The sequence below is a fragment of the Rhinolophus sinicus genome, chromosome 14 (assembly GCF_057876585.1).
Source record: "Rhinolophus sinicus isolate RSI-liver-muscle chromosome 14, RSI-T2T, whole genome shotgun sequence".
Classification (NCBI taxonomy): Eukaryota; Metazoa; Chordata; class Mammalia; order Chiroptera; family Rhinolophidae; genus Rhinolophus; species Rhinolophus sinicus.
The window spans coordinates 102,172,821-102,196,900 of NC_142514.1; the positions used below are offsets into that span (position 1 = coordinate 102,172,821).

Sequence of the window (24,080 nt, forward strand, 5' to 3'; positions counted from 1 at the left end):
ATATGCTTGGTATGATTTCAATCTTCTTAAATTTGCTGAGGCTAGTTTTATGTCCCAATATATGGTGTATCCTTGAGAATGTTCCATGTACACTCGAAAAAAATGTATAGTCTTATGTTTTAGGATGAAGTGCTCTATAAATGTCAATTATGTCCATTTCATCTAATGTCATTTAGGGCTGCTATTTCATTATTTATTTTCTGTTTGGATGATATATCCATGGCTGTCAATGACGTATTTAGGTCCCCTAGCATAATTGTGTTTTGGTCAATTTCTCCCTATAGTTCCGTTAGTGGTTGCTTGGTATATTTCGGTGCTCCCTGATTGGGGGCATAAGTATTGATGACTGTTATGTCTTCTTGTTGTATAGTCCCCTTTACCATTATGAAATGTCCATCTTTGTCTCTTATTACCTTTTTCACCCTGAAGTCTGTTTCATCTGATATCAGTATGGTGACACCTGATTTTCTCTGGGTACCATTTGCTTGGAGTGTCAATTTCCACCCTTTCACTTTGAGTCTATGCTTGTCCTTGTAGCTGAGATGTGTCTCTTGGAGACAGCATATGTTTGGGTTTAGTTTTTTGATCCAGTCTGCTACTCTGTGCCTTTTTATTGGTGAGTTCATTTCATTTACATTTAGGGTGATTATTGATATGTGAGGATTTCCTATCATTCTATCTTTAGTTTTCTGGTAAGGCTGTGTCTCCATTGTTTCTTTGCCTTTTTGTTGTTGTCTATTATTTCTGTGTGGTGGTATTCTATGATGTTTCCCTCTGTTTCTTCTTTTATTACAGTATATATTTCAGTTCTGGATTTTTTTTGAGTGGTTACCCTTAAGTTTATGTAAAAGAAAGTTTTATATTTAGAGGATTGCATTTTCTTCAGCATGCTTACTTTCTCCATTCCCGTATTCTGGTTCAGGCCTTTACTCTCCCCCTTTTTATGTTTTGGTTGCCACAAATTGTCCCTGTTGATGGTGGTTGAATACCTCCTTTGGTATTTCTTGTAATGAAGGTCATGTGTTAGAAAATTCCCTCAGCTTCTGTACGTCTGGAAAGGTCTTTATTCCTCCTTCATATCTAAAGGATATTTTTGCTGGGTATATTATTCTTGGCTCATAATTTATCTATTTCAATAGTTTGAATATTTGGTTCCACTCCCTCCTGGCTTTTAGAGTTTCTGCTGAGAAATCTGATGATAATCTAATGGGCTTTCCTTTGTAGGTTACTGTCTTCTTTTCCCTGGCTGCCTTGAGGATTCTTTCTTTGTCATTGATTTTTGACAGCTTCAGTATAATGTGCCTTGGAGAAGGCCTGTTGGGGTTGAGGTAATTAGGTGTTCTATTTTCTTCTTGGATTCAAGGATCCAGTTCTTTCCACAAGTTTGGGATGTTCTCATCAACTATTTGTTTGAATATACTCTCTGTTCCCTTTTCTCTTTCTTCTCTTACTGGTATGCCCATTATTCTATATTGCTCTTTCTGGAGTCAGAAATGTCTTGTAGCGTTCTTTCGTTTAAGTCTCAAGTCTCTTTCTTCTTCCATCCTTGTCATTTCCAGGTTTCTGTCTTCTACGTCACTGCTTCTTTCCTCCATCCGGTCAACTCTACAACTTAAGCTGGCTTTTTCAGTCTTCATTTCTTCTATTGAGTTCTTAATTTCCATAAATTCCATTTGGTTCTTTTTTAAAATTTCAATCTCTTTGGTAAATGTTCATGTCGTTCTTTGATTGTGTTTCTGAGTTCATTAAACTGCTTGTCTGTGTTTTCTTGCATCTTGTTGAGTTTTTTCAGAACTGCAATCTTGAATTCTCTGTCATTTAAGTCACATATTTCCATATCTTTAAGTTCCTTTTCTGGAGACTTTTCACTTTCTTTCTGAGCTGTCTTGTTGTCTTGGTTATGCATGGCAATTAATGATTTATTATTTCTCTTCCTAGACATCTACAGGAGTGGCTTCTGCAACAGGTTGATAGGAAGAGGTCTTTCTTTTTTTTTTCCAGTACGTGTTGGTAGAATGTTTTATTTTCTCTCCGACTGCAGCCTTTTTTTCTCTCTCACACAGTAGTGCTATGTTTTCTCTGCACTATTCCAGCTTCTCACACAATGGGGGGATTCCCTGGAAGTTGGGCTTCTCCTCTGTTAACAGTTCGCCTGGGTCATAGGGCACTGCGTCCGTTTGGGGATGAGGAGAGCTTTTGAAGTTCCAAAGCTCTTGCTGCACCAGATTTAGAGCCTGTGTGTTTCAGCAACTCTGTTTACTCCTTCAGGGATCCACCCAGATAGGTGGGGAGAGGGGCAGGGTTGGTTGTGAGAGGGGGCCCAGAGCAATGGCTTTGACCATCACCACAGCCAGTCCTGCTTCCACAGTTCCCTTCCCTTTGCCAGAACTAGTTGGGCTGCAAATCTGTGACTGTGGACCACAGTTCTCAGAACTGCAAATATTCTGTTCTTTTGGTCTCACACTGCTACTGTTCAGCGTCTAGCACTGGGAAGGTGGGGGCAGGGCAATCTCTGGCAGGTTAGGGAGGGGGCGGCTGGTCTCAGTGCCTAAGGCTTCCGTTCTCTGTGGCAGTGGGGGCTTAAAACACCGTTTTCAGCCTTCTTCCCTCAGTCTTTTCTCCGAGGTCTCTGCCATGAGTGTTGCGTTCAGCCATGTTATATGCTGTCCCCTCAGTCCTGTGGGCCATAAACGGAGCCCTAGCAGTCCAAGTTCTTCCTTCTCCCGCAGCTGCGGTAGTTCCGGGATGCAGCGAGCCCAGAGCACTGAGCTAGGTCTGCGTTCTGCATCCGCAGGGCCCCATCTCTGCACTTTTCCCTTCCCTCCTCCCCCGCTCGCACAATTTGCCCACTTTTTGGTGAATTCAGTAGTGAGCCTCTTCATCTTGCCTGTCTGCTGTGCAGGGAGTCCTTTGTGGAGTTATATTTGTTCAATTTGTTGTAAATTCCAGGGGAGATTTCCAGAGGCTCACCTCACACCGCCATTTTGATGATGTCTCTTAGTTGTAGTTTCTTGATTTTCATCACATTGAATATTTTGTGCCAATCCCTTCTGGTCTGCAAAGTTTCTGTTGAGAAATCGGCTGACAGTCTTATGGGAGCTCCCTTGGAGGTACTAACTGCTTTTCTCTTGCTGCTTTTAAGATTCTGTCATTGTCTTTAACCTTTGACATTATAATTATGATGTATCTTGGTGTGGACCTCTTTGGGTTTATCTTATCTGGGACTCTCTGCACTTCCTAGGCTTGTATGTCTATTTACTTTGCCAGGTTAGGGAAGTTTTCCATCATTATTTCTTCCAATAGATTTTCAATTCCTTACTCTCTCTTGTCTCTTTCTGGTACCCCAATGATGCAAATATTGGTATGCTTGATGGTGTCCCAGAGGCCCCTTAAACTATCCTCATTTTATTTTATTTATTTATTTATTATTGTTTTCTGTTTTGGTTGGGTGTTTTCTGCTACGGTAACTTGTAAATCACTGATTCAATCCTCTGATTCTTCTAATCTGCTGTTGATTCCCTCTAATGTAGTCTTCATTTCTGACTGGTTGTTTTTTATGTTTTCTATCTCCATTTTTATGTTTCCTATCTCTTTGTTAAGGTTCTTACTGAGTTCATCTACTCTTCCCCTAAGTTCATTGAGCATCCTTACAACCAGTGTTTTGAACTCTGCATCTGGTAGATTGCTGGTCTCCATTTTATTTAGCTCTTTTTCTGGAGCTTTGTTCTGTTGTTTCATTTGAGACATGTTTCTTTGTCTCCCCATTTTGGCTGCCTCCCTGTGTTTGTTTCTATGTATTAGGTAGGGCTGGTATGTCTCTCTGTCTTAGTAGAGTGGTTTTATGTAGTATTATGTAATAGGTGTCCTATGGGGCCCAAAGGCACAATCTCCCTGGTCACCTGAGCTGGGTACTGTAGGTGTGTCCCTTGTGTGGGATTATGTGTCCTCCTGTTGTAGTTGAGCTTTGGCTGCTGTTTGCACATCAGTGGGAGGGATTGAACATCAGGCTGATTGGTTGAGACTGGCTTTGACTACAGTGGAGGAGCTTTTGTACAGGGGCTGACGCTGTGGAGCAGGAGTCATGTTAGCAGAGCTCTGGTGCCTACTCAATTTTCCCTCTGGGTGTGTCACCCATGGAATCAGTCAGTTAATGCTCTGGCTCGGTCTGAAGCTGGCCACTGGATGTGCTGGCCCTGGGACCTCCTGGGAGGGGACCCGCTACAGGCCTAGTCCAGCTGCAGCCTATTCCCTGCCTGGGGTCACCTGGCATGAGCCACAAAGCAATCCACAGATGGCAGCCACCAGCCCTCTGCTTGGAGATACCTCAAGAGGCCAAGCTGGGAACTGAGGCCAGCTGCCACTAGTGCCAGACTTAGGGCTGCTCAGCAAGAGGTATAGGGCACACCAAGGCCAGATGCTGGTTGTTTGGGTTATGTGAACTTTTGAGAGATTTTAGGAAAGTTTGCAGTGTGAGCCAAGACAGGTCATTTGTATGGAAAAGCCACTGGAAGCGGCTTGCATGGGTCCAAAAATTTGGTGGAGCAGGGCGTCAGGGAATCACCAGGACAGAGTGAATGGTGTTAGTCAGGTTGATGGAGACAGATATGGCAGCCATGTTCATCTGCACTCTGGGAGGTGGGGGACAGCTCAACAAAGAAATAATGGATTCCACCAGTACTTCTGTCTGGGAGAAAGCTGTCCCTCTAGCTCTTGCCCTGCAGCCAGACAATTGAGTTCCTCCCGGTATGTCCCCAACCCTGTAGCTCAGAGAGAGTGAGTCTGTCAATGAGTAAGTTCATGTGTGGGCCCTTTTAGAGGAATGCCTGGGACTCCAGCCACCTTCCATCTCACTTAGCCACAATCTCTACTTGTTTTTACAACCAGAAGTTGTGGAGATTTCTCTTCCCAGCCCTGGAACCCTGGTCTGGGGAGCTTGGTGTGGGGCTGGGACCCCTAGCTCCTCTGGGGGACCACCACAGCTGAGATAGCACTGCTTACTTTTAACTGCCACATGGAGGTTTGGGACTAGCTCATTCTGAGTCTCCGCCTTTCCTACTAGTCTCAAGGTGGCTTCTTCTCTATGTCCTTCGTTGTAGGACTTCTGTTCAGCTAGACTTCAGGTGATTCTCAGTGATGGTTGTTTTGTAATTTAGTTGTAATTTTGATGTGGTTCATGAGAGGAAGCGAGCACAGCATTTACCTACTCCATTATTCTGCCGGGTAATCCTCTCAGCCTGTGCTCTGAGCCCCACACAGAACTGCCTCCTGGTACCTGTACACATGTATCCAATAAAGTGTCAGAATGGAAGATTGTGTGCAGCAGGCAATGTGGGTCTTGGTCTCCATGAGGGGAAACAAATCAGTGATGGTTTTTAGGAAAGGTTTTGTGGAACTGAGTTGAGTGCAGTGATTATGAGCCTAGACTCTAGGACAAGACTGCCTAAGCTTGAAACTCACTCCATTGCTTACCAGCTGGGCAAGTCATACCCCCTTGTTGCCTCAGTTTCCCCAACTATAATAGAATGGGGATGATGATTAACTACCTCATAGGATTCAAGTAAGAAGGAAATGAGTTCATTTATGTGAAATGCTTTGAACACTGCCTGACACACTGAGGCTGGGCTGTGGCTCTGCGATGCTTATTAGTGGGGAAGAGAGTGTTCTCTTCTGTACTGCTGTTTTCTGTTTCAGTGTATGAATTTTTTTGTAACATGGTCTGTGTCCTTCACTAGACTGAGCTTCTCAAGGGTGATAACTGGGTTGTTCTCATCCATGCATCCCTGGCTCCTAATGTACCACCTTGCACATTCAGGGAAAATTCTCACCAAATGTTCAGTGAGTTCATGAATGGATGGTTGGGAGAGTTCTGAAGGAATGTGGGAACGGCGTGGACAAAGCATTGAAATAAGGATGTGCACAGTGGGCATTGGGTAGTAAGTAGCCCAGCGCAGAGAGGAGAGAAGGAAGGTTAACTTGGCTCTTGTGTGTAGGAGCTGGAGGCAGTGAGCTTCCCCCAGGCAGCCCTTGTATTTGGTGCTTCAGGGCTATCTTTCATGTCAAGACTGGGATGGTGGCCCCAAAGGGCATAATTATCAGGGAAGTAGGATTGATGCTAATCTGAAGGGCTCTGTTAAACTTTGGTTTTGCAGAAGTCCATTCTTTCCTTTAGCCTTGGAGAATTTTCCTCCCCTGCCCAGCCCTCCAGCTCTATCCATAATCATTCTAGATCCTTCTACAGCTACATTTTAGATCCAGGGACAGACTTCCCAAAGCACATGAATCCAACTGACACACTCCCAGAGGAATCCATGAAAACCGGAGACAGTGGAGTTTTGCTTCCTCCAAGCTCTGTAGCTAAGGGGCTAGAACTTAGGCCCACATGCTCCATGCTTTCATTTTGGAAAATGCAACTTGTTTATTGATTTTTTTCATAAAAATAGGATTCTCTGTCATTCATAAACTGTACTGTATGTTGGCTGGGACACTTGGACAGCAGACACAGTGGGGGAAGATTTAATGATTAGGTTGCCTTGAGGTCGAGGGAGGACTGAGGAGCTCGAGTTATGCCCTGTCCCAGGGCTTCTGGAGCAGGGAGGATGGCGTTGACTTTGCTCTCTGGCTCTGTAGGGCTGGGCTGAGATCCTCCACGAAGCATAGGGCCAGCAGAAGCACGTGCTACAGAGCGGGAGAAGGGACGAAGGCTGATGTGGGCCAGTCAGGCCCCAGGAGACATCTCCTTTGGGAGAGCAGGTGCCCTGGGAGGAAGGGGCCAATGGAGTGGGTACAGGCATCTCTGAAAGAGGGGCCTTCATTGACACCTTCTTCTGAGGGGCTTTGGAAAGAATTAGAGGCTTGGGTCCTAGACAAACTCCATGAGTTGGGTAAGCATCCTAGAGTTAGCTGCTGAAACTCTAAGCAGCTTTTTCGTTGTGCTTTTCCCAGGGTTGGTAGGGGCTGGAGAGACTGCCCAAAGTGCTGCCTTTCCGTGGAGCTACTTTATATACCTGCCCCTTTCTGCCCTCTCCCCTTTTGTCCCCTAAGCTGGTCATCTTCTTTCCATTGGGCTATTTAAAGTTGTATGTGCAAAAACACAGAGCCTCTCACCTGTGATTGGGCAGCCTCCTATCTCTTACTTCTCTCCCGGGAACTGGCTGCCCCGAGTGCAGCATGGCGGTAACAGGGCAAAGGGCCATGCACAAACATAAATTAAAATTAAGGCCTCCGATGAAGCTGACATGTGGTTTCATTCCCCATCTGCATGATCACCATTACAATGCATGTTGTTGGATATGAAGATAAATCCAGCCCTGTTCCTAATAGCTTTTAATTTCCACCAGAGCTGATTATTTTGATGCAGGCTCCTGTGAGAGTTTCCCGGCATGCTCTTGACTGGCTGTCCTGGTCCCAGTAGGGAGTTTTGGACACAGCTCAAATGCAGGCCAGATGTATCTGGCGGTGCTCTGGAATATAAGCCTGGATCAACTCCCTTGTCTATGCAGATGGGGATCTTGCATGCTGGGTTGTCATCATGCCTTGGCTTAGCTGGGAGTGCACTGGGGACACTGTGTACTGGGGACGGGAGAAGCAGAGGCAAGAAGGAATCTAGCCAGAGGGCTCTTTTCTGACAAGTGGGCTGCACTCCCCAACCACAGCCCACCTGTGCCCAAGGTGCGAGTCGATGAGCCCGCCACTCTTCTTCTACCTCCCTAATTGTCCCCAGTTGTCCAAGTTGTTCATGGGTTTTTCTACCTCTTTTCATTTGGTCCTGCTGTCTCCTCTGCCTGGTCTGCACCAATCCCTCCTCTTTTTTTTTTTTTTTTAGGAGGGTGCAGATCACAGTGGCCCATGTGCGGATCGAACTGGCAACCTTGGTGTTATTAGCACCACGCTCTAACCAACTGAGCTAATCGGCTCCCCCAACCCCTCCTCTTCTTATGGATACCCTACTCCTCTACTGTCCTTTAAACTTGGTTCACATGTGTCCCCTTCCATGATGCCTCACGTAACCTTCGGCAGAACTTCTCACTCCCCTGGTTCCATTCCTGTAGCACTTACTTCACTCTGTATTATGTTATAGGCGACAGTTCTGTCTGTCTGCTGCAGGAGGGTGTACAGCTTTATCTTTTTCATCTCTTTATCCCCAGGACTCTCATAATACCTGTCACAGCATAATAACAGTAACAACAAGATTAATGATAATATCCATGCATTGAGACCTCTTTTGTGTTAGGCATTTTACATATATTATCTCTAATCCTCATAATAACAATTTAAAAGAGATAACACTTTTTGTTTTGTTGGGTCCCTTCCCCCACCCGACCCCCCCAATTTTATAAATGAGGACAATGAGACCCCGGGAAGTTAGGCAACTTACCCAAGGCCGCACAGCTAACAAGCAGCCTGCGTTTGAGCTGGGGTCCTCTGGGTTGCTCTCCTTCCTGCTGCCTCTCCAGAGCAGGCCCCTCATTAAGAATGGACTATCATCAAGTTCCAACATAGTAGAAATGCCTGTCCCTGTCTCCTGCACTTGCCTGGGGACAGAAACGTGTCCCCAGCCTTTGCACTGACTTCTGGCTGTGTGTGTGGTGACCAGAGGTTTTGACTTTTCTGAAGAGCAGCAGATCTCCAGCTGAAAGATCAATAGACAAACAACCATTCTGACAAGAAGGCTTTATTGGGCACTGGCTCTGTTTTTGGTCCAGTAAGAGTCACAAAGACGGTTTTGATCTGGAAATTTAGGATTCAGTTCATGTTGTCACCTCTGATGGACAAGGATGGATGATCTCAACACAATAAACAATCAAGTATGATCTGGGTTTGCTTTGGAATGCAGACCAACGTGTTAACTGCATTTTGCTCAGGCTGATCCTAAGGCTACTTTGTTTTTTTTGTTTTTGTTTTTTTAATTGGGGAATATTGGGGAACAGTGTGTTTCTCCAGGGCCCATCAGCTCCAAGTTGCTGTTCTTCAATCTAGTTGTGGAGGGCGCAGCTCAGCTCCAAGTCCAGTCGCCATTTTCAATTTTTAGTTGCAGGGGGCGCAGCCCACCATCCCATGGGGGGATTGAACCTGCAACCTTGTTGCTGAGAGCTCCTGCTCTAACCAACTGAGCCATCCGGCTGCCCCGTATGGCTACTTAGGATCCCAGGAGTCTCCACCAATGTGACAGGGATGGCAGATGAGAGAGCCGAGGTGGGGCCTGAAATCCAGTCTGGACACGTGGGCTACAAACGGATGGAGTGACAGACTGTCAGAGCTGGAAAGGCCTGAGATCTTTAGTCCAGCCTCCTCATTTACTGATGAAGAAACTGAGGCCCCAACCACAGCTTTCTCTCACCTCTTTTGCCCCTTCTCTCCTGCTCATTCTCAGGGTGTGTTATTTTAACTACTTGTGAGGTGCTTCTCTTTTACTACCAGACTTCTTTCCTTCTTTGCCTGACTAAAGCCTACCCATCTTTCCAAGTTTGATTCAAATACTACTTTCTTCATTATTTCTTTCTCGATTTCTGCTAAGAATGGATTTAAAAATCACCCAGATTAACTTCCTTCTAGGGGATCCTTTTCTGAAGTCCCTTAGAACTTTATCAGTTCCTTGCACAAGACACTAATCATATTTTGTCCTGTAATATTTTAAAATCAGTACTACCGTGTTTCCCTGAAAATAAGACTTAGCCGGACCATCAGCTCTAATGCATCTTTTGGAGTAAAAATTAATATAAGACCTGGTATTATATTATATTATATTATATTATATTATATTATATTATATTATATTATATTATATTATATTATACTGGGTATTATATTATATTAAAATAAGACTGGGTCTTATATTAATTTTTGCTCCAAAAGACACATTAGACCTGATGGTCCGGCTAGGTCTTATTTTCGGGGAAACAAGGTATCCTTGCTACCCGCATGTATAATCATCGAGAGCAGGGTCTATTTTTCATCCACACCCCTCTCCCTTCTAGTGCTCAGAAAAGATGATTAATGAAGATGATGAAATGCCAATCTCTCCCCTACTGAACTGTCATGTGGCAGGAAGGAAGGAGGGAGGCCTGCCTAAGGTCACAGAGAAAATTCATGGCACTGTGGGATCTAGGCTTGGTGGTCCCTGGTCTCCATTATGCTGCGCTGCTTTAGAGATGCCCAGAGAGAGATCACTTCTGTGGGCTCCTCCTGTGACACTTTGTTGTTCTAGATGCAAAATTGGGGATCTCAGCTCTCAACTGTTTCGGAGCATGGAGAAATCAGCTGGGATGGTCAGCCTGTGCTGATATGAAATAGATAATATATGTGCTCAAGACAATTTAACAAGTGGAGTTCGGGACCCTGCTCAGTGCTTGACACAGTGTCAGGCCTTACAGAAGAATCAGACCTGACCATGATCTGTTTCTTCCCTTCAGCAGCACCTGTCTAGGGGTTATAGTACCTTCCTGTGAAGAGGATGATACAACAGAGGCTGGCATTCTTCCTGATGGCGGCAGCCCAGTTAGGCTCACGAATGGGAGGGAGGCCTGCAGTCAGGCCTCTGAATACATTCCCAGGCCAAGAATGCAGAAAGAGCATTTAGGTGGAGGTGACAGCACAGGCAAAGGCAAGCAGCAAAGAGAGGGTGGGCTATCTGGGGGCATGGCTGGAGGGTAAGGAAAATTGGTGGGAGAAGTCTGAAAAGGGTGCCAGGACATTTCACTTATGAAAGACCTGCCTAGTTCTAGAAAAAAGAGAAAACAACGTGATAATAATGACAAATATTTACTGAACACTTACTAAGTTGCCAGGCTTTGTTTTAAGCATTTTACATGTTTAGCTCATTTAATCTTCATGGCAATCTGAAGGCGTGGGGACTATGATTCCCCATTTTACAGATAAACGAACAGGCACAAAGAAGCTACATGAATTGCCTAAAGTTAGTAAGTGGTAGAGCCACAGTTTAAACTTTTGCATTCAGACTCCATTATTTGTGCTCCCAAGCATTACACTATATTGCCTTGCAAAAAATTAATATACAGAATATATACAGTGAGTGCCAAACAAATGTATACACATTTTAAGAAAGGAAAAAACTATATTAAAATTGTAATACTCAATATAAACTGATAACAAAAGATGAATACAAGTCATGTTTGACTTCTGCAATTGTAAGAGGTGCTCTGAGTGGTTACCATCAGTATAATTTTAATACAGTTTTCTCCTTTCTTAAAATATGGATACATATTTTTGGCACCTATGTGTGTGTGTGTGTGTGTGTGTGTGTGTGTGTGTGTGTGTGTGTGTGTGTGTGTTTAACCGCTACAAATTGACCAAAAAAATCCACACAATACAAAATAGGGTGACAGATATGAGCAGACAATTGACAGAAGAGGTAGTGGGATGTGGCAGAAAGAAGACAGGCTGTAGAGTCTGCTGGTCCTAATTGATGATTCTGAGCATGTTACTTTTAAAGCCTCAGTTTATTCACCTATGAAATCGGGACAATGAAATCTACTACACATGGAATCCTTTACATGAAAATTAGAACTCTGGGGAGAATTGAATTCTCAAATGAAGGAGTGACCTAAACAGCAGGGAAATTTTACCTCCCCTACCCCCAGCTTCATGAAGTTGCCAAACCTTGGGCTGTGTGCCCTTCTTCGGGTGCTGGGCTGGAAGCAGAACACAGGTTAACCAGGGATGGAGCCACCTAGAGCAGCAGTGGTACTGGTAACATAAATTAGAGAATGACTCCTCCTAAACGTGATCTTGAGAAAGTCATAAACAGCGGGAAGTAGGTTGGTGACCACTGTGGTGTTTTTAACTCAAATAGGCCATGATGATATCTGGGCAGAATGAGGGAAACAGAATGACTGAGATGTAGTATTATTAATCTGTATTCATTTGTGCTTTGCATGGTACCTGATCAAAACTATGTTTAGGGACGGAATGAAGGCGTGTGGTTTGGTACCAATACAAGCAAAGATCAACTCCGCAAACTACGTGGGTCTAATCTGCTCAAAGTGCTCAAACCCTGGTTCATTAATAACTGGTACTTCCATGACACTATGCAGTTTATAAAGTGCTTTTACATGACCTCATTTGCTCCTCGCAGTAACCCCCATTACCTTCCCCGTTTTACAGACAAGGAAACAAATACAAGTTCAATGACTTGTGCAGTTAGAAGCGAAATGAACGGGGAGGAAATAAGCATGTATTAAAACATACGTGTATGCAGGGCTCTGTGGCAGTTACCTTGATGGCATCTCCTTTAATCCTCCTCTTAACCCTGTGAGGGAGGCATACTACCCCCATTCTTAGGTATAAAGGACATGAGATTCAGAGAGGCCAAGAGATTTGCTCCTGGTCACACAGCCTCTCAGGCGGGCTTGGACCCAGAGCTTTTGTCCCTAAAGCCCAAGCTCTTTCCTTGTAACATACTTTAGTGATTCCAGCATGAGGACTACCCCATGGGGCTCAGGACAATTACTATTTCCCTCAGTAAGGTGATTGCAGAAGAAAAGGCAACTGGCCCGTAATTTTGTTGCTGTTGTTGTTTGTTCATTGCTTGCTTTGTTAGGGGTAGGGGGCATCAGATTCAGACAGCCTGTTTTCTTCCTTGGAGTACAGAGTGAAAATTCTATCTTCTAATGCCTTAAAACACACTTTGCAGGTTAGAGATTACAACGAAGCATTCAGAAGCAGTAAAGGAATTTTCTCCCTAGTCAGACGGCCTAAATTGAAATAACAATCATAGTGATAATAATGGTTAGTAAGAAAATAAGTGACCAATTATTGTGCTCTTAGGCAATAAGTGCTTTTCCTGACTCATTTCATTTAATCTTCACAAGTGTCCTACACTTTAGGGGGTACTATTATCTCCCTTTCGCAGATGAAGACCCTGAGGCACAGAGGTCCCATCACCTGCCCGAGGTCAGAGAGTGAGTGTGTGGTAGGGTAAGATCTGAGCCCAGAGCAGTTTGATTTCAGCTCTTAGAGATGACTTGAGCCACCTCTCAAACTGTGCCCTGCTGCCTGGGTCTCCTTTTATTTGTATAGTGCGCTCTGGTTTATAAAGCCAGTTCACAGACATTATCTTATTGAATCCTTCCTACCCCATCTGAGGGAGACACTTTCTTAACCTCACTTGACAGACAGGAAAACCAAGGCTTGGAGGACTGAGTGTCCTGATCAAGGGTACACAGTCAGGGAGGGGTATACCAGAACTCTGGTTTGAAGCCTGCACCCTAGGAGCTCTTGAGGCCCCGCCTGGAGTGCATGCCCACAGCTCCCCAGGACCACCTTCCAATTTCCCTGCAGGCGGGTTGCTCTATATTTGCATGCCAGTTGGTTGGTTCCAGAACCATCAGCTGCAGCTCCTCAGTCAAGCAGAAATGTCTGTGTTCACAGGTGCCTCTGGCGGTGTGTGCATGTGTTGTGTTTTGCTTTTCCATTTAGTTCATGGCAAGTACTGCATTTCCACAGCACTCACTGGGCAAATTTCAGCAGATTTAAGACAATTGCAGGCAAACACTCTGCCCCGGGATCATGCCGTGGCAGTGGACGTGGCGAAAGTGGCATTGTTTAGTTAAGTTGGCACCTCTGTAAGTTACCCTGAAATCAGAGAGGAATTCTTTATAGAAGGTTATCCGACACATAAATCATCATTAGACTACCTCATTTTTGTTTAATGCCTACCTAGCTGTGCTGTAGTCTAAAAATGTGTGTTTAGTGAAGTCAAGGGTTGCAGGGAAATTATAGGGTTTTCAAAAACCCATTTGCTTTGCTGGTGTTCACATCAGAATCAATCTTGCCTTTAGTTCTCAATCTCATTGCAAACATGCAGTATTACTTGCTGAATTCTGGCATTTAATGTACGGTAGCATTTATTCAGAAGGAGCCAACGGTGCATACAGAATGGTAGAGCTACGTATAGATGGCACTTCCTGCCAAGCCTGTGATTTTGAACTCTGTTGCATATCAGTGAGACTTTACCGTCAGAGCTGGAGTCATGAGGGCATAGGGCTGTGATTCCAGGCAGAGGCCTGTGCTGTGTGGTGGCAGGAAGGGAGCCTGCATCCACAATGCCTCAAGCCTCACTGCACCAGCACATAGTAGACACTCAGACAATGGTTGAATGCTTGGAGGAACATTTAAACAGGAGGTGACTGACTTCGGATTAGGTTGTAAAGGGGATGGATTAAAATGAAGAGAAACGGGTGGTTCTATAGCTGCTAGAATAAAGTCGTCAGTTGCTCCTGTTATGCCCCAAATCAACAGGGCTTGCTTTGAGCCTCTCTTTGGTGGCAAAGCTGTGTAGGAAAGCTAAAGGGCATGGGCTCTGGCCTCAGAGAGACTTGGGTTCAAATCCTGGTCCTGCTCTTTACTTGCCATACAACACTAGGTCGGTCCTTTCACCTCTCGAAGCTTCAATTTCCTCCGATGAGATGATTAGAAAATATGCACTTTTTCTATATAGGGAAAACCTATTTTCCACGTTATTTTGCTTTTTTTTCTATATAGATCTGTTTTCTACAAATAGATTCTCTATATGTAGGTTTCAATTTTTCCTAGTGCTGAGCAGACACATGAAACACTGTCCCAGGATTAGTCATCTTCTCCTTGAGACCTGGAAGGTCTTCATAAAGAGTGAATTTCTAGGAGTGAGCCTCCAGGTGTGAGAATCCAGCAGTGAGCATTAGTTTTGTCCATTTAGGTTTGTGCAGCTAGGTGTAAGTTTTAGGTATGAGCATATTAGAGTGTGAACCTGGCTGGGGTTCATTACACTGGGGGTCACTTAGCCTTTAGTGTTGAGGGCATAAGGTTAGGATGATGAGGAGAAAACCCTTACGCTGAGGCATAGGCAGTGTCAGCCCTTGTTATTACCCCACAAGGCAGAAACGTACTCCCTACCAGTATTACCTTGACCTTTATGTTTGACCAGATGTCTTGTTGTGTTGGAATCCTCTGGAGCTTAGGCATGTGTCTTTGTCCACTGCCAAGCCCTCCTTTGCAGTGGAATGCTACACCAGTTGGAACCAGCAACAGCCCTCTGCATTCCAGGACAGTGGGCAGTAGGAGCCCAGAAGCTTGCACTAAGGCCTCAAGATTGAAAGTGTTTTCTTTCATACCTAGAGATTCCTTCCTTCCTTCCACTTCAGGGGCAGAGCAGATCTGAATACTCACATCTTTAGGGACATGGAATCTGCCAGAATTCTGGAGAGTCAGCTGAGAAGCGGATGACAGAGTGGGAGATGGAAGCCTATGACAATGAATGGCAGTGGGGCTGGGAGTCGGGGGGGGGGGGGGGGCAATGACAGAGTCTGGGCTCTGAATTCAGCTGCTGTCTCTGCCCTGGAGTCAGCTAGGTATCGAATGAACGTTGTCCTCTGTGTGGTGGCCTGGTGGGCTCTCAGACCATGTGAAGCAGAGGAAAAGGCTGATATCTAGAATATTCTGGAGCCTGCTGTTACAGACACAACCTAGGGAAGCAGTTGTGCAAAGCCTGATGAGATGCAATTGTACCCCCTTGGGGCCGGCCCCCAGGAAGGGGCACAGAATTCAGCAAAGCCATATCTTATGTCAACTTCACCCTTTGAATCTATCTAAAGGCTGTGTTGGCATAAGCAACAATCAATTGGTTAAGTTTTCAGTTCATTATTTAATTTAGCAATGTTTTTTGAGTACTACCTGTGCACAAGATGCTATGTTATGTAGACAGTGATTCCCAAGGGTCTTTGCTTGAGGATCTCAAAGGTTTTGGAGAAATTCCTCTTTCCACACACCAAAGAAACTCTTTTTAATAAAAATATACATGTGTGTATGTGTATGAATAATATGTATGGTGTAATTTGTACACATACTGAGGGTGCCAAAAAATGTATACAAGTGGACACTTTGGTTAACGTTGCTCAAGCAGTAGTTCACCGTAATCAGAAGTGTCTGGACGCTGATGGTAACCACTTTGAGCACCTCTTGTCATTGCAGAAGTCAAATGTGACTTGTATTCATCTTTTGTTATCAGTATATATTGATACTATAATTTTAATACTTTTCCTTTCTTAAAGTATGTATATGCTTTTTTGGCCCCCTCTGTATGTTTGTGTACTCAAACATTCACTCACATTCACAGTTTTTGCCTGTGGAAAGGGGAGAGAGACTCCCCTGGGTAGAGCCCCAGAAGTGCCCAGAACAGAGCCCTGAGGCCGACACCTTGGCCGACTGTGTGTGAGGAGGAGCAGTGCCACGGGATCATCCAGCTTAGGAGTGTGTCTGGGTGAGTGTCAGGTCTTAGACTTCTCTCCTAAACAAAAAGGACAGTTTCCCATCCCCTTCTTCATCTTCTGGGTTGGAATGTGGGTAGCCAAGGTGTTCTGAATTTGATGGACCGCCTTGGATCAGTCACCGTTTAATGAGACCTATTCAGTGTAGGAAGGGTGTGCAGAGGCACAGAAGATGTGGGGGACACTGTGCCTATCCTCCAGGGGCTTGCTGTTTAACAAGACAAGTAAGATGATCTTAGGACGCAGGTGACGCCAACACAAGGTAGAGGTGATGAGGGCACAGGAGAGGCACAGTGTCTGGGGGCTTGGAAGCAGGGAGCCCTGTCTTCTGTAATTAGAGCAGGTTCTGTGTACGAAGCGGCATTCTTGTGGGACTTGGAGAGTGGATCGTTTGGGCAGGCTGAGCCCCTGCAGAGAAGAGTGTTCTAGACCTGTCAGCTCTCGACTTTAGACTCACCTGGGGAGCTTTTTAAAAACACCACTGTTCAGGACCAACCCCAAACAATGAAGTCAGGATCCTTGGGGCACCTGTATTTGTGAAAGCCCCCTCTGTGATTCCGATGAGCAGCTGGGTCGCAAATCCCTGTTCTGGGTGCAGAAGGCCCAGGCAGGGGGGGTGTAAAATCTCGGAGCTCTGAGAACAAAGGTTGCACTCTTAGGGCAAACAGCCTGGTTTGACTGGAGCTCAGGATACATTTCCGGGGGCAGTGGGGGTGGAGGTGGGGGTGAGGGGCTGTGATTGATGCTGCACTGGGCTATATGTAGTTGACAATGGGGAGCCATTGATGATTTTGAGTGGGGAATGACCTGGAAGGACTTTTGGGAGTTGGTCTTCAATGATTAAGGGTGTTCCCCGAAACCTGGAGGTCATCCCTGCTCAGCATCCTGGAATCCAAGTCTGTCGTTGAATTCCCAGGGGTGATCACCGGGCACCTTCTGTCCTACACTGCCATCCTTTTCCTGTCCCCTTTCTCAGGCTGCTGTCCATAACCCAAGGCAATGTGGGAGCTTGCCAGGGAGGCCTGTGGAAAGAAGGGTCCCACAATGTCACACCCAGAGTTTAAGCAGGGTCTGAGGCAAGCTAAACAGTCTCTTTCTTTTTATAATCCTAGTGAGTTAAATTTGTACCATGCTTTTACAGTTTACAGCACACTGTATAGATATTACACTTAGGCTCTCGTAACGATTCTGTGTGGCATGGAACAATTATTCCCATTTACAGATGCGCAAACAGGGTCAGAGGTGAAGAAAATGAAGCACAGAGAGGTAAAGGAGCTTACTCAAGGCCACACAGCTAGAAGAAATGGAGTGGGGACTCAATCACAAGCCAACTGGTACCAGAACTCACTCTTCACCTCTAGGCCATGACATTTGGGTCTCCTGGTTTCCAGGTCCAGGGTCTTCCACTGGACTGGGTTAGGATGAGGAAGGGAAGACAACAAAAGGCAGGTTTCCATCTGGGCACCAGGTGTGTGGGTCCGAGGCCTCAGTCTGGACATGGCCAGTTAGGAGATCCCATTCTGGAGGCTGAGTGTCCAGGTGTGAGGCCTGTATCTGGAGGCCAGGTGTCCAGGTGTGACCTCTTTAAGCCTCTGTCTGCTCTCTGCCATTCCCTCTCTCCTTTGGACCACTTGTTTCATATTCCCCTGAGTGTGATGAGGGTCAGGCTAGAAAAGTGGGGAGGGGGCCTGACGTTTCCAGTTCCAGTTTTCTCACTAAATGATTTTATGCCTTCTCTCTGGATGTCCGTTTCCTCATCTGTAAGCAAGGGGGCTGGAGCAGATGACCCCATAGATCTCTTCCAGCTTGGGTCAGTTTAACAAACTCCACGAGCCCCATGTGGCCTCCATCATGCTGGGCACGGGGGATGCAGTGTGTAGGGACAGAGTCCCAGAGAGCACTTTCGAGGCTCTCGGCTTCACGTGGAAAGGTGCTGGCTTGGGTAATAGATGGCCATCAGCTGTAATCAGATGGTCATCCATTGTGGCTGGGTGGCCATCAGCTGTTACCAGTTAGCGATTAGCCACTAATATAACTGCTGTGGCTACGCTAGGGTGTTGGTTGTTTGGCAGAGGAGTGGATGGTGGATTGCGGCTAGCAACTGGGGTTAGCAAGCATGGATGGCGGATTGTGGATCGTGTGGATCCTACTTCCTGTGTCTTGCTCGTCTGCCAGCTAGACTGGGGTGCAGGAAGACCCCCTGTTGGGGTACTGGTGGATGTTTGCTTTTGTGTCTTGACCAGCCACCATCGAGAATATAGTGGTATGACTCCCTTATCTATGGCTCCGTTGTTGTTCCTTTTTGGCCTCACCATGTCCTGCGTTCTTGTGCGGGGAGTGGGAGCTGAGACCCTGCATTACACAGTGACATGTATGTGTCCTGCTGGGGAGACAGACCATAAGAAAAGAGCTCTACTACGTCTATTCCTTAAACTCTCACACATGTGCAAGACAGGAATCGTCACAGCAGTCATGTTTGTGATAGCAAAAAATTGGAAATCAATATGCATAAATTAAATGTTTTTTTCCTACAATGAAATATTATACTGCAGAGCAAGTGCATGAACCCGAGCTTTACAAATCAGCCTGGACATATCATAAAAAATGTTGAATGGAAAAAAGCAAATTGCAGGAGGATGCATACATTACGGTACCATTTGTATAAGGTTTGAAAATATGCAGAACATTACCCTGTATTATTTGTGGGTATATACATATGTAGAGAAAGTGTGGGGACAGAGCCCCAGAGAGCAGTTTCCAGGCTCTCGGCCTCACATAGACAGGTGCTGGCTCAGGTAGTCAATGGCCATCAGCTGTGGCTAGTTGGCCGTCAGCTGTAACCAGTGAGCCATTGGCCACTAATATAACTGCTGTGGCTACGCTAGCAGAAAATGGGAGACTAGCATGAAGATAGTGGCTGAGCTAGCAAGAGTGGATTGCAGAGAGGCGGATGCCGCCAGCGAGAATATAGTGGTATGACTCCCCTATCTATGGCTCCGTGGGTGTTCCTTTTTGGCCTCACCATGTCCTGCGTTCTTATGTGGGGAGCGGGAGCTGAGACCCCGCAGGCCGCCCTGCACGACAGAAAGTATAAAAACATGCATGAGAATGATCAACACCATATTCAGGGTAGTCCTTACCTCTCAGGAAGGAGGCAATGGGCTCACTCAGGGAAATACAACTGTTTACAGAATTTCTTATGTCTTAAAATGTTTCTTATGTCTTAAAAAGATCTGAAGAAAACATAGCCAAAATATGCGTGGATATTGAATATTATTTTTATCCTTTTCTAGAAAATATGCATGATATACTTCATTAGAAAGCACCCATTTCAACACCATATGAAAAAATGCTAGGAAAGGGATGAGATCACACAATTTGGGTCCCTATGTGACAGTCTAGGGCCAGGGCACTGGGAGTGCAGAGAGAGGAGGTTGCTGGTGAAAGTGAGATTCGGGGAATGATCCTTGGGGCAGAGAGAGTGTTGGTGGAGTTGGAGATGTGTATATACCCACATCTCAGCTGTGCCCTCCATGACCTATTTTCTGGTCCCTCTGCCTGGGCCACCTCGGGCAGGGTTGGCTCTCAAACCTATTAAATGACAACAATTGAAAGGATAACAATTGAAGGCATAACTATAAGAGGAAGGATGTACCCATGTAGGGATCCCACTGTAATCTGTTTTCAGTTTAATGAGAGTCAGGAGACCCAGCATGAGGCCACTGAAAATGAAGACTCCCCGAGTATTCATGGGGTTGTGAGGCCCCCTCGCTCTGTGAAGAGCTGGGAACCGCAGAGTGTCCTGGCAGCTCTCCATCCTTCTGTCCTAGGAGGGCAGTTGGTCAATGTCAAAGGCAGCTGGGTAGGGACAAGTCACTTGGGGATGGAGGGAGGGCCCACATAATTACCCCCTTTGAGAGGTTCACTCCCAATTCCAGCTCAAATTACAAGAGAAAGCTGGGAGACCAGGTCATAGCCAACAGGGAAAGCTGAGAGAGAAAGGTGATCTCCCAGTGCTCCTGGGTGGGAGCCCACCTGGGGACCTGGAGAACAGAGGATGTACTGGGCAGAGAGAGGGCGGGCATGGATCACCAGCTGCTGCCTTCTCACTTGGCTCTTAGAACACCTAGTTTTATTCCGCTTTACCCTGCAACAGTGATGTTCCCTGTCCGGCCCTTCTTCTGTTTCCCTGGCCCTCTAACATACCCAAGTTTCCCAGGTGGCACATGCAGGTGGTAGAATTGGTTTGTCAGGGCTGGAAGGGGCCTTGGAAATCATGGTGCCCAATCCCCTGCTCACTTTATAGATGCTTTGCTTAGGCCTGGGGCTCTGGCCTCAAAGCATCCTTACAAGATGAGGGAGGCTGTCCCATTCTCAACAGGGTAGATGCGTGTAGAGATCCTCCCAGATCTGGAAGTATCGTCAGAGTTTACAAAGAACACAGAATTAACTGGTATGGGGATTAGTGTGTGTGCAGGACAGTTTCTATCTTGTTTAGCATAAGTAGGCACGTAGCAGACATGTTTCTGGAAAGTGAAGTATGAAATCTCATCTTAATGGGAGGCGTACTCTTTTTAGGAAAACCCTGAGTGGACGTTGGTGAGTGTGTGACTAGCTGGCCATGCTCACACACTGCTGGTGCAAGTAGGTGCTGGTACAACCTTTCTGGGAAGCAGTTTGGCAATATGTATTTGAAGCTATAAATGTCCATATTCTTCGGACTCTATTCTTAAGAAGTAATCCAAGATGGCAATAAAGATTTCTGTTAATTGCAATGTTATTTACAGCAGTGAAAAAGAAATCCTAAATTTCTAATAATAAGGGTGTGATTAAATATTTTATGGTGCAATAATACAATGAAATATTCCAATACATTTTTAATTACATGAGAAAATATATGTTAAGTGGAAAATACATTTTATATATATGTGTGTGTGTATATATATATATATATATATATATATATATATATAGAGAGAGAGAGAGAGAGAGAGAGAGAGAGAGAAGGATCCCAATTGTTTAAAAAATACACATGTATTTATATCTATCTATCCATCTATCTCATAGATGAGCATCTTGAAAGAAATACTTCAAGGCTCTTAGTGACTGCTGTGACTGAGATTAGGAATATTTCTGTTACAGTTTTCTACATTTTGTGAGTGTGTGTTGAGGAGACAAAATAGGAAGTGGTTTTGAAATGAAAAAGCCATATTGAAGTGTAGATACCTTGCAGAGTAGCTGCTGCTCCTGCTTTTTTAGGAAGTTCCTCTTTTATGAAGTTCTTTCTTACACTGGACTAAAATCTGCTTTCATGAAATGAGTACCTTAGGCCCTCCTCCTGCTCCCTGCCCACCCCACACTTCCACAGATAAGGTCCTTCTTTCCCTATGTCACCCTTTAGTTACCTGAGGGCAGCTCTCATCCTCTCCCGTCCCTCCACACCACCCCAGTGTCCCATTCTCCTGGCTAAAGCAACCCATTTCTGCAGCAGTCCCTTCTACGATCTGATCTGGTCTCATCTGGTCGTCTTCCAGTTTGTCAATGTCTTTCTCACATCCCAGGCCCAGAGTGAGTTCCCTGTACCACAGATGTAAGAACAGAGGGTTCAGTGAGACTCTCGCCCCCTCCGTGGTTGGAACGTACTGTTCCTACCCGTACAGCCTGGGATCACTCCTTCGGAGCTTACTGGTTCTCAATAGCTCTGGACCCTTTACCTGAATTTCTCAACTTTCTCGTTTGTAAAATAAGATTAGTAATATCTTTTTATAATCCAGATAACAATAGGATGGCCCTTTCTCTTAAAAGCTGTAAATATTGCTTCTGATCTTATTTCCACATCCTCAGAAATGTCCTGTGCCCTTCCCATGCTGTCTGCAAGTTCCTGCGAAGGTTTCTGATCTCATAGCCATCACTGGATCCAGCTTCCCAGCTCTGCCGAATTCTCCTTCTTTGTTCTGTTTCAGGGATTCTTTATTTCTGTTCTGATGCCGACCAAATGTGGCTTCAGCCTCCTTCCTGATTTTGACAAAAATCCCATCCTCACAGAGGCCTGCGTGCATCTTCCAGATGTTCCTGAGGACTTTTGGGAGACAGATGGCATGGACCAAGGAAAGACGTCTCTGTCCCCTAGGAGTCCATTAGGCACCCGCCATGTTGAGCGGCCTTCCTCCCTGTCCCCACGTCTGAACTGGGGCTGACAGTCCCATCTCTGAGAGGAGCTTAGCACCACTTTTCTCCATTCCGCTTCCCAACAGGGAAAATTCAGAGAGTCATTGTATCTTGCACACAATTTCAGGGAGTGTGTTGTGTTGCTTGTATTAATACATTTAATAGTGAGAAAACTTGTGCTTCCATCTCCTCCTCTCCTCTGTCTTCACCAAAGAGCAGGACTTTCATGTTTCCAAGACAAAGGGCCTTTCCTTTGGGTGGCAGAGTGTGGCAGGAGATCCAGACGCACTGGTGGCTGTAGTTTTGGTGGGATGGGTGCAGGTGTAATGCCTCATCTCAATGATGGGCAGGGGACAGGCTGTCAGGCTGCTTTCCTCATTCTGCAGCCAGGTACTCCTTTGTTTCAATGGTGTCAGCCCCAACACTCAGAGTGCCCCACTCCCATGGGTGGGGGAAAATGTATCATCTGATTTCATGACTCAATGAAAAGAAAATGCCAGAATTTCTTAAGAAGGTTAAACAACAAAGCCAAGAACCCTTTAAAATGGCTCATTTTGCATTTGATTTGACTCTGCGATTTGCTTCTCGTCCAGAGGAGATGTTGTCTGCTTGGCATTCCTGAGAGACTTCAGAAGGAAAGACCTCTGGTGTAGGGAGAAAGAGCGAGCGAGAAGAGGCAGGAGGCCAGGGACAGGGTCTCAGGTCTCGCTGTGTCTTGCCTTGGGCAATTACTTACCTCTCAGAATGTCCTCATCTATAAAATGGAGATAGTGATGGAAGTTATTCTTTCACTAGTGCTGTTTCCTTGGCTATCCCTCATCTCAGCCAGGAGACCAGAGCAACTGTTGTTCCCCTGGGGGAGCTGCCTCTTTCCTTTAGGGAAGTTCTTCATTAAACCCTCTCTTCTCTTATAAATTAGCATTCACAGCAATCCATCTTCTCTATCCCTGGTCTTATGAGTGTTGCATATTCCTTATAAGCCCTAGACAAATCTTTTGGGGCTCCATAGAGAAAGAGGAATTAAACTCAAGTGCTGCACAGTGACTTACAAGAGAAGTCACTGAAGGCTTCTGAAGCATTGATTCCTTGAACAATAGATCTCCGACTTTGGTGCCCTAAGGCAGTGCTTCCCAACTATTTTCACTTCTCAGCACAGGTAGAGCAAAGGTAATATTGATTTGGCAAATTGGGGCAAAGGGAGAGGTGGCCTACAATGGTGACCATAGGGGTGGGTGTCTGCCTGGCCCAGGCCCTGCCCTGACTCCAGACGAGGGGTCTCTGTGCATGGGTTGCCCATTTGTGGAGTCAGGAGGAGACTGTGGGAAGCATAGTAGGTAGGTAGGAAGGTACCTGTAGGTAAATGAGGGGTCAGTTTGGAAGCTGTGGTTTTCTGTGGACGAGGAAGTGTCATGACAGTGCAGAGTGGCCTAGGTAGCTTCCTGCAACCCCTTTTTCTCTCTCCTCTGTTTCCACATGACTCCTCCCGAGGGGACTTTAATTATAAAGTCACTGTTTCAAGAATAGCTAAAAGAGGGTGAGCCAGTTAGCTGTCACCATCAGCTTTCAAATCCTTCCTTCTGCTGATGGTGGAGAAGGATCTGTCTTGGCCCATGGCCCTTCCTTCCCCTTTTCTCTACGAAGGTGTGTGTGTGT

At 45.6% G+C, this 24,080-nt stretch overlaps 1 protein-coding gene and 1 long non-coding RNA gene across 4 annotated transcripts in view; one reads left to right on the forward strand and one right to left on the reverse strand.

Annotated features, from left to right (window-relative positions):
- DSCAML1 (DS cell adhesion molecule like 1) overlaps positions 1-24,080 on the forward strand; it is a 356,394-nt gene that overhangs the window by 24,951 nt on the left and 307,363 nt on the right. The gene's annotated exons all lie outside the window — the stretch shown is intronic.
- On the reverse strand, positions 6,554-8,511 carry LOC141572175 (uncharacterized). Its single transcript, XR_012497378.2, has 3 exons — positions 8,375-8,511; positions 8,056-8,158; positions 6,554-6,675 (listed from the first exon to the last, which is right to left on the reverse strand). It is a non-coding gene; the product is annotated as an uncharacterized LOC141572175 (long non-coding RNA).